We start from the raw sequence: 11,233 nt of genomic DNA on the forward strand, positions 1-11,233 counted from the left end.
ACTGATATAGAGATAAAAGAAACTACTGGAATGCCTGGCAGATAAACTTGGGTTAACTTCAGAACATTTTTATTGGTCTAACTATGGTAATGGTCTCCCTAAATCCTGCAAAAAAGTGGCCAAGAAGATAGTGTTACAGTCTCAGTTCATAAATTGGCTCTAGATGTAAAAAAGATCACAACAAGGTAAGTTCACACGTGCTTTACTAGGGACACATTCAGGAGTTTGCGTATTACAGCTATTCTTTCCAATAAAATAGTGAGGAATGACACCAAGGGAATCTTTGCTAAAAATTACTGCAAAGGTTGGCTTAATGCATACTTCTTTATTGCTACCAAGTTACCAAAACCCCAAATATTATTCTAAAATCTACTATGTTAGCATTTTTGCAGTCCTTGGAAAAAGTGACAGTTAAAAGGTATCCTGTGCTGATTATTTACAGCATGTTCAGTTTATTATTGCACTACTGTTCTCTAATTTGTGACTGGCATGCCCTGAGGCAGCCAAGTCAGTGGGAGATAATCCTCAAAAGATTTAGCATAGCTAAATCCAGAAACATGGGTACTGAATCTTTTACAATTCTGTCTCTTCCATTCTTTGTCCAACATCATACCCCTGTAAGGTCATTCATTATTCTTCACTACACCTTTATTGCTTGCAGGCACCAACATCTCTGATCCCCCTAAGCTTTATCTGCTCCACAGGCCTTCGAGACATTCCTTCAAGTAACAACAGTGGGTGATTTTTAAAACATTTTCCTGTAATTTAAATGATTTAGAAAGAAAAGGCTATGCATTTTTCTTGTTGGCATAACCCAGCACTGAAACGGATGACACTTTGAATGAGTACAGTGTTCCATTTCTACAGTCAGTACCTCAATTACATTTAATCTAAAATGACCATCCTAGTCTCTTCAAGTGAATCGCAGCTCCTGCTGTTCAAATGAAAGACTTGCTTCATGCTTTCTTCTGTGGAAAGAAGACACCTTAAGGAGCTGCGCAGGAATTACATTACAGCTGTTCAAATACAGACAGTGTTTATCCATGACATCGCACATCTGTGGGCCAACCAAGACACTCAAGATTATATCAAGTCCCTCCAGCTTAAGCTCCTTAGCAATCCTCGTAAAGCAAGTGGGTAAGCTCCATGTGCAACTGAAAGAGGCAGATGCCTTTGAAGGTTTCCAAGAGGAAATCCTGCCTGCCTAAGCGCAATGCCTAGGGTCCTTCAGAGGGACTCTCTTCATTGATCAGAGAGAGAATACGCCTTTAGGTAGCTGCTGTATAAGTATTTAAGACCCAGGGGCACCTCAAGTGCCTTGGCTATGCAGACTGGATCCCACCCTCAGAATCTCATTCACCTTTTTTAAAGCAGCAGCTCAGCAGGCACTTGTGTTTCTTTCCTCCCTACACTTTTTATTAGCTTCTCTCCAAAGCTTACTTGTCTATTTAAAAAGTCAGAAACAGTAAGCGGGGTCTTTCCGCATTCTGAGTGACACTGCAGCAATCCTCTCCATAAAAATGGATACGCTTTTGTTAAGAGCATGCACATTTAGCCTTCTGCTTATGGCGACGCTGGCACAGTCGCACGTGTCTGTTATCACACCTTCTCCTGTAGACACACACAGTGCCCTGGTTCACGGGTTGAGGTGTCACCAGGTAGCTGAGTGATCTTACAGTGATCTTACATCCCCCTAAAGGGGAGGCCACGTTTTTCCCCCTCACCCCAAGCCACCAGCTCCAGCCACTTCCCTTGCACCTTGTGGAGCTTCTGTCCACTTGCTGAGCTGAACCAACTCACTAGGCCAGCAGCACGTGCAGCCTCCTGCTGCTCCAGTGAGCTCATTCAGCATGCCAGCAGGTGAGCCAAGAGCCAAACCTGGCACGAGGCAGGAGATGGGAACACACTGCCAGAGGCAGAGGATGGGAGGATCAAGGATGGGTTTCTCCAGGGCAGCAACCTATTCCACTGGCTGAGCGGAGTCAAGGAGCCTCACCCTCCGTTGCAATAAAACCTCTTTAACAAAATGGGAGTTACCAGACAAATGATCAGAAATTCCGGGGGGAGTTGATTATGGTAAACCTCAGGAAAAAAAGTTGGGGTTTTTTAATTGCCAGGCATAACATACACAAACCCACCTTATTCACAAAGTCTGCATGCATTTACATAGTGAGATTTGGGATTTCCGTTAGTTTCCTTCACATTTCTGGAGCTGCATGCAAGTCAGCTTCCTCAGCAACCAGGAGGATTAGGTTTAAAAAAACAGAAAGGAGAGATCTGAACTTCTCACGTTATATCTTGCCTTTACTTGAAGCTTTACAAAGGAGGCTAAATATCACGAGACTACTGATAAAAGTCAGGAGAGTTGGCAGCTCTGCAGACATTTATGGGCTTGGTAACACATTTTTCTGTTTTTAAGTGAAAACAGGCAAAACAGTGCATATGCTAGAGTAATGAACATCTTGGCACATTGCAATTACAATACTGGAACAGACCACTATTCTGTTTTTATGGATGCTTTTGAGAAAAACAATTCCTATGTTCAGCTCCCCGTTACATTTATTCTCCAGAATTCTAGTGCCAAAGGCTTCCCCATCTTCTCTGTGGGCTTTCCAAGCAGAGTTCACCTCCTGTGAAGCACCACAAAAACACTGCTGCTGTGGAGCAGCTCCTCTTCTTGCTAAGATGGGTTAGTCACATCATAGAGCAATGGCAATATGCAATGCCATAATTACACTCAGACAGCATCAGGAGAGATTTTTTTTTCTTAAGAACATAAAATTATTGACTTTCAGTGTTTTGCTTCCATTTAGAAACTCCTTGAAATATTCTGTGGATAATCTAGCATTGATCTACAAAATAGTCTGAATTTCCATAGCATGATACCACCTCTAGCAATCTTCCAGAATATGATGGTGGTATCGTCACACTAGCCTGTGATATAATTTGTGAAAAAGAGTATTTTTGTTTGGAGTTCCAGCAATATTATCAACTTTGCAGGGAGCTATGAAAGTTACAATGTAGAATTATAGTCAATTGTAAGTTAGTTTTTGCTATAAAACAACTCGAAACAAAACTTTAAGAAAGTCATGATAAAATTTTAGGTGAAAAGGTCAATTATTACAAAAATGTTTCACTGTAACCAAATCACCAGTGATGGTTAAGGCTGGGAAGACTCAGAGCTCCAGGATTAATAGAGCACACCCAGTAACAAAGGCTTACCAAACTTTTAAGCGGATTCTGAAACTGGGAATTAAAGTTCTGGGAAATCACTGATACCAAATCTGCTGTGTGCAATGCATAAACCAGAAGATGAAACAAGTATTACTTTTCTCAGAAAATAAAAGTCTTAAGACACCAAAAATTAAAAAGGAATTACTCTCACCAGTTCACAATAACTTTTGAGCATGAACAAGCAATACTAAAGCAAAGATCTTGCTGGGGCTCTCAAAAGGAGTCTACTGACATAAATGAAATATGCTAAAACACTTCAGCTAAAAAGTGTCCGGTTTGGCAATTCATATATTACTGTGTTGCATTCTGAGGTGACACTGGTGAAGGCCTTGAGTCTTTCCACTTTAGAGTGTCCTCTACAAGCACACGACAGTGTTGAACGTGCCCTACTTGGTAAGAACAACAGTAAAGTTACTGCGCCCTGATCATATGGAAATGGTGAATCAGTGTTGGAGCAAGAAAAGTGAAAGACAAAAAAAAAAGAGGGGGCGGGGAGGGAATATTACGTTGCTGGTCCAGCTGGGAAGGCAGGGTGGTGATTTAGGACTTGTTAAAGGGAGAAGCAGGCTGACTTGCTGCCACTACTGGGGCACAGCAAAGGGGATTGTATCACCTCCCACTCCCTTCTCCCGCTACTTTCCACACGTGTAACTGTGTAGGGACAAGGTCTACAGGTAATTGCAGTGCAGGGACAGCCACAACTCAATGGATTATTCACTATGTACATACAGCCCCCTTGCTCCATCTGTAGCCCCCTTACAGAAGCTCTACCTGTGATGGAGGTGTTAGGAAAATCTAGTATGAGAAAGACAACTGCTGGGTGACACGTGTGTCACGTAGCTCTCTTGTAAGCTGTGCTATTCAGTGCCTTCTAATTTAATATCCTCAAAATCTCCTAAGACAGCAGTTAAAATTTAAACAGGCATTCTGAAAACACACTCTTGATCCCATTATCGGTATCGTGGATGGGATTACAATGAGGGTGGTAATGGTGGAATTTTTTTAGGAGAGATCTAGTATCAACAGCAGGAGTGGCCACTAATTGGATTCTTTCTGTGTCACCGCAGAGTTGTCACGGGACCCTCGTTCTCTGTTGAACACTGCAGCTCTCAAGGCACTCAGAAAGGAGCTTTCTCAATTGTTATCGCATCAGTCTGCCTTCCCACTCAAACACAAATCCCCCAAAGCCCTTTCTAAAGCTAAGGAAATCATGGAACCCGCGACTCCCATGACATCTGCGACAAGTGTCCAGCCTCGCCTGGGTAAGAATGAGTCCTGCCATTACACAAGGCTCGAACTCCTGATCCTGCATGAACAAACATATAATATCGAGTGCAGTATGTAAGTTAAACAAAGCTAGATAATAAACTGCAAACTGTCAAAATAGTCTGCAATAAAGTGATCTAGCCAGAACAGAATTTGCAAATCTTTCAAAATATTTTTTTCGATAGCTGTCTAACTTCCACTGAGTGTGGGTTTTATAATGGCTTCCACATTTGGAAACACTGTTCCCAGCATCACAACACTTTTAATAAACTGTTTTTATCAGTTCCTGACTGGAATGAGAGCTGTTACAATAATTTTCACACTGATACTTGCCATCTCTAGGATACTTCTGGATTCTTAGATGCATTTTTTTCCCTAATGACCTCTCATTTAGCCTACTTTTTGAAGATGTATTTACACGCCATTTGGAAATTCACCAAGGTGGGGTTTTTTTTTTCAATCTGAAATTACACCAATCATAATTATTTTTTTTTTCCTCTGAAGCAGAGACAAAAATCAATGAAAGGCCAAGGAGACATGCCAGGCAGCAGAAATGGAAGTTACATATTATGATGGAACAAGCTCACCCACCTCGATTATAAAGTGCTAAGAAGAGGAAGCCCCTGACAAGCAATAAACTGATACATAATTAAGACAATTCAGGGTAGAACACATTCTGGCTGGAAAACATTTTCTTGGGCTCTGTCTCACTGCTCGGAGCAGTGAGGAAAAAAAAAGTGACAGTTTGAAAACAACTCTATGAAGACAATCAGTATCCCACCTAGTCCGCACTAGCTGGGGGGAAAAGAAGCCCACCAGCTTTTGTGCAGTGCAGATTCCCTCACATCACAAACACAGTTGATAGTACAGACATGCCTGGTATGTTCAGCATTCCATATCAAGCAAAGATGAATTAGCCGCAACAAAAATGTATTACAGCTTTCATGCAGCAGTTTATGGATCTTTTTGTACCTCTGGAATTTTTTACCTTGAGCGTATCGTGGATCTACCAAGGTTGTACCGGTCTCAGATCTTTTCCTCAGATTATTTTTATCTCACTGTGAGGAACATCTTTGTGAGTTCTGAACACTTTTACAGCTGCTAGGATGCTAATGGGAACTTCATGTGTGTACCCAGTACAAGTGCTCTCAGGGAAAAAAAAGCCAATGTCAAAGGAAGGTATGTAGAAGTCACCATAAATATGTCTTTGAATGTTTACCATCTGGAACAGTAGATTACATTTTGACAAGAAGCTGGACTGCCCCGTGGGCATTGTCTTTTAAACAGCCCCATCATTATAAAGGAAGGAAAAACATGATTTGCTGTTCCTAGTTTCTCAGCAAGATTGTCTGGCAGTGCTAGAGAAACTTGGGTTTTTTTCTAGTAAAACAATAACAAGCTGGGCATGTGTAGTTAGCTATGCACTTTCTTGAAAAATATGTTTTCTTATAGATCATCTGATCTGTGATCTGATGATACCCACAGAGAGGGATGCATTTCAGTTAGGCTGTGACAGCAGCAGGCTGTGAAAATCACAGTGCTGCACCTTAGCTTTGCTGGAAGACTAAACCTCTCTGCACTGAAGCTGGCTTATTGGACTTCTCACAGGACACACTGGGAAGAGAGAAGAGGAGAAATCCAATATACAAGGCTTTAACATGGAGTCATAGTGAGAGTTTTCTTTGGTTTTGTTTTTCATTTTTAAACTTGTAAAAGTTTCTGTCACTTTTTACAAAGAGAAAGAGTGGTCTGAGAGAAAAATCAAAACGGTCAAATTTATTCACATACGTCCTGGTCTAGTCATGCAGTCGTATTAGGGATTTAGCTAATTCTCTGTTTGAAATTGCTGTGGGTCACTTCTGAGGACACATTCTTACTGAAGAGCGTGTTTGAAAATACAAGCTGAGAACAACCTGTAAAGGGGCCAAGTAGCCTGCTCAAAAAAAAAAAAAGTTAACAAAAAAAGTTGGTTTGAGGCAAAAATATATGTGCAACCTGAAACATGGTTTTATGGGCATCGTTACACAGTTGAATGCCAAAATCACAAAGCACCAGCTATAAATCCCCTTGCTCAGCCTGCTAAACAGATCTTATTTCAGAACACATTATATACAGTATTATTTATAGAATATCTCACCTGTAAATGGTGAGGACAGTGTTAGATTTCTTTCACAAGTAGGAGGCCAATAATTCATAAGCACCACAGGTATGTGAGAGTTAGTGTGAAGATCTGTTATAGTGTGAAAGAAACAAATAATTTTGTTACTCTGCACAGGAAGACAGTATATATATACACTAAATCTTTTATTAAAAAAAAAAAAAGGAAAATATCCCATCCTCTAGTTTCTCCATCTAGATCATTTAGAGTAAAACAATGAGAACATCTTAATTCTCTGATAAGCTAACATACTGTAATTAGTGATAACATTTCTGACTTCTTAGTTAATTTGCGGGGCTTCCCACGCTCCAGACATCAATGAACTTAATAGCGGAATTAAATGAGAATGATAGCAGAGTACTTCCATAACTAATTTCTAATTACATTTCTGCCCCTCTTCCTTCCTAAACATAAATTTTTGCTTACTTTTAATTAACACTTCAGATCGCTAGTTTAGAATCTATAAATACAGCGAGACTTTAATGATCCATTATAGTGATGCTACTTAGTTTTCAATGACTTGTAAAACTTTCACAAACAGATCTGCAAATGAATTACATCCATCTGCTCTGCTGCAGCTGCAAGAGCAGCATTACATCGTACGCCGCCTTTCCCTACTTTCCTGACTTTCTCTTAACTTTAAGCCCATGTGTAAGCCAAACCGTCTCTACACGGATCATCAGAAGCCCAGCCAGGTCTCTATAAAGGAGTCTTCAAACTTTACAGGCATCTCAAATGCACTTTCCAAACACCCTGGGTTGCCTCCCAGCTGAGCCCCAGACAGGCTGCACGCTGCTCAAGCATCCTCCTCGAAACCTCCGCCGCGATTCCTTTCCCCCGCCCGACCACGCACTTTCCACGGCTCGGCGGAGGGGCGGAGGCACTTCTACCCGCAGCCGCCGCGGCAAACGTTGTCCGGCTGCCGCTTCCCCCGCGCCGGGGGTCTGGGCGCAGCACGTGTGTGCGGGAGAGGGGAGCCCTGCCCGCGAGAGGGGGAGAGGAGGCGCCCGCGGTGGTAAGAGGCACCGCTCCAGAGGCGATTTTCTAATCCACACCTTCAAAAGCGTGACCTTAGCTGCGCTAAGAGTGTTAGCCCTATGAAGACAGCCAAGCATCAGGCTGTGCTCGCTGTTATCTGTCAGCCGTACAATAGCAGCATTGATAAGGCGGCAGCAACTGGCTTTGACAAGTGTGCTGGGCTAGCATTCCTCTGAAAACCGTGAAGGAAAAAGAAACAGGGAGAGAGAGAGGCAGAGGCATGAGGTGCCTTTTACTTTACCTGAACGAAGCGTGGGGGTTTATATTTCCCTCCGAGCTGCTGGAGACGATTCCTCCCTCTTCTCCCCCAAAGCTAGGTAGTTCTTCTTTTGCTTGCAGCTCACCCTTGGGGAAGACCACACAGCTCCAGCAAGGCTGCCTCTCTTCCCTAATCCCCACTCGAGTGTGATGACACACACTAACCCCAACCATCTGTTGAAACACGTCCTCAAGCACTCAGCACAGTGGTGTGTCAAGACGGGCTGCCCAATCCAATCGCTGGGGCTGGGTGGCTCTTAAGGAGCTGGAGGCAGAGACAAGGGCAGAAACTATAGGGCTGAGAACTCTTTAGCAAAGTAACCTGAGATTTTGAGCAAGGGCTGCTATTGAAAAAAAGAGCAGAAGGGGGAGGTACTAGCGGGAAGGTAGAGGGAGTGGATTAGTCTGGTGGCCGGTTGTGTTACTTCTCACAACTCCTTGTATTCCCAAGGGACCACTGGGACCCCCGCACAGTGGGATGCACAGAAGCACAAGAGCGACACTAAAATCTTTTTATAGCGGGTCTATTGAGGGCAATCTCCTCCGAGAGACGCTTTTCTAAAAGAGATAAAAGATGCAGGTTGAGATCCTGATAAAGTGCTAATGTGGGAGTCGTTTGCACTGCAATGTGACATCTGCATCCCGAAATCCCAACTCCTTACCGTGCCGCGATCAGCCCGCGGCTGCCTCCAGCCTTCCTGGGGGAACGGCGGAGAGAGGCAGAAGGAAAACCGGGGGGTCGAGGGCGGGGAGAAGAGGGGAGATCCAAAGGGCAAATATTTCTACTTCTGCACAGATATCTGCAACTCCTTCGCACCAGCCCGCGCTTCCCCGGACTCGCTGCAAATGCCCGGGCTCCCCGGCGTGCCCAGCGGCACGCTCCCCGCCCGCGGCGTGCCTGCTGCAGCCGCTCCGCGCCCGCGGCGTTGCTGTGACAGCTCCGGCCGCCGCGCCGCGCCCCGGCCCCGCGGCGGGCTCCCGGCACCGGGCTCAGCGCCGGGTCCCCGCGGCTCTCTCTGTCCCCCCCCCCCCCCTCCCCCGCCCCGGGAAACGGTGCCGCCAGCCTGTTGCTTCCCCGCCGCTTCCGCCACGGCCGCGCCCCCTCGGACTTTCTTGCGGGATGCAGCCCGCGAGTTGAAGGCTCGCTGCCCTTCCCCTCGGGACCCGCCGCCCCCCCCCCGCCCCAAGCCGGGACTGGGGGCTCTGGGCAGTGCCTCGGCAGGTCTGGACTGTGTCTAGTCCGTACCTCAGTTTCCCTCGGCCACAAAGCAAGCATTATCGCACCTTCCTCCCTCTCGGGGACGCTGCCAGGAAAAATACACTAATTTACAGAAGATGTCCGGGAAGGATAGATAAGGATAGATAAGGGACACAGAAAAGCTGCTAAGTGCCAAAGAAACAGTTCTTTCCTTTCCCCTCCCTGTAACAGGATAGCGTGGAAGAGAGACTTAAAATCCCAAGGGTTTTTACCTCATTACCAAGTGCCTGACTTGACACTTGCATTAAATCTACATTTCACATTATGACAGATGTTGTGTTTTCTTTGAACTGAAAGGGAGGAACGTCGTTTCGGCATTAAAAGTTACTCTGAAAGTGTTAACGTCCAACTTGAAGAAAGGTTTGCAATTGTGAAAAGACACACTCTACCCAGCTATATGAAAGCCATATGAGAGTCTTGAAATGTTGATTCGGCTTACTTGTCCTTTAATACCTTACACAAGGCTATTTCTGAATCACTAGTGGCAAAGTGAATATTTAATAAAAAGTGAGATTAAAGAGCTGTGGTTTGTGCCCAGTTAGCTGTTATCAGAGCTGACCTGGAGAAGAAAGGAAAAAGAAGAAGAAACTGCAGTCACAATTGTGTTTACTCAAATTCTTCCGAAAAGTGATTATATGGTGTCTGTTTCAGCCTATTAAACTGAAACTGCTTTCACAGATGTTGCGTATACACTAAAACACTACTCCCTAATCTGCTAATTCCAGATAAATAAACAACTAAACAATATTTTCGACAATAATATGTGGTGAAGTAGGGATGCAACTACCGTCCCTGGGGTATCATAAGATTCCTAACATTGCCAATTATGTCTTCAGGGCAAGGGTTTGGTTTGATTTTGTTTTATTCTAGCAGACTGTGGTCTGTAAACAGGCTGGATAACCTTACACACTCAGAAAGCCCTGGAGACATTATTAAACTCATTTGCATTCTCTTTAAGCTGTATGTCTTACCAGTATTGTATTAGTAACTCTGCATTAAAAATGTATAGCGATCAGAGATGTGGAATATCAAAAAGCCCCCCGAATTGTGCTGTATCATCCTGTGTACTGAGTCATTGTCTAAAATGCAGCTCAGCTCACGACCGCTCTATTTCATATTGGTGAGATGAGATGCAAACTCAACAGGGTTTATCCTCTAGGTACTTCTAACCAACATGAACAACAGTTACGTGCAGTACAATTATTTTATGTTGCGCTGTGTGTATGCTTACACAATATTGTGTATTATATCAGCGTATAAATATACATAAACAAGATACTGAGCAATCATATGATGCACAGGCCCAGTTCTGATATTTTTTATGCCTGCATAAGTCAGGGATGCCTCTGCTGACGCCTGTCAAGTCACAATAGTGTAAAATTGACATGGTTAAAAGGACCCCTAATTGCATGTTTTGTACACAGAGACACATGCACGCAGACACTTATCTTCAAAGACTCTTCAACAACTTGAAATGCAAACTTTCATCTCCAAAACCAATGTTAGCAATAGCCCTCAAACATTGCACATGATCATGTTTTCACATAAAAGCTACTGCTGATGTTGCGGGATAATTTAACCGCTACTCTGCAGCCAGATTTAGTTTGCTGTGACAGTTTATAACAGACTTTTCCACCACTTCTCCTCTATCCAGACTGCCATCTGCAAAGAGTTTAGGTTTTAAAGGCTGAAATGAAAGCTGCACTGGAAGAGCTGTACCTGAAATACTGTTAAAATAGTGCATCATAAAACAGGTTCTCAAGCTGACTCCCAAACCTGTGAACTCCTGCTAAGGTCAGACTGGCCCCACTCAGACAAGCCTTGTAACAAAGTGAATAATGCTTTATGACAGTAACTCAAGACAATCCTAATATGCAAGATTGTAAGTAATTGTGATATTGAGAAATAGTCACTCCTGTTTTGTTCCCACAGTTAGCATGTTCCCTACTTATTAGCTCCAATTAGTTTCCATGGTAGCCAGCAGCATCTTTAAGCCAGGGCACTGAGCTTCAGTCAGCATT

At 43.8% G+C, this 11,233-nt stretch overlaps 1 long non-coding RNA gene across 1 annotated transcript; it reads right to left on the minus strand.

The window, feature by feature from the left end:
• Positions 1–6,637: 6,637 nt before the first annotated feature.
• On the minus strand, positions 6,638–8,149 carry LOC143157364 (uncharacterized). The gene is made up of 2 exons (XR_012994769.1): positions 7,938–8,149; positions 6,638–6,730 (listed from the first exon to the last, which is right to left on the minus strand). It is a non-coding gene; the product is annotated as an uncharacterized LOC143157364 (long non-coding RNA).
• Positions 8,150–11,233: the final 3,084 nt, after the last annotated feature.

This window comes from Aptenodytes patagonicus, chromosome 2 (assembly GCF_965638725.1).
Source record: "Aptenodytes patagonicus chromosome 2, bAptPat1.pri.cur, whole genome shotgun sequence".
NCBI lineage: Eukaryota > Metazoa > Chordata > Aves > Sphenisciformes > Spheniscidae > Aptenodytes > Aptenodytes patagonicus.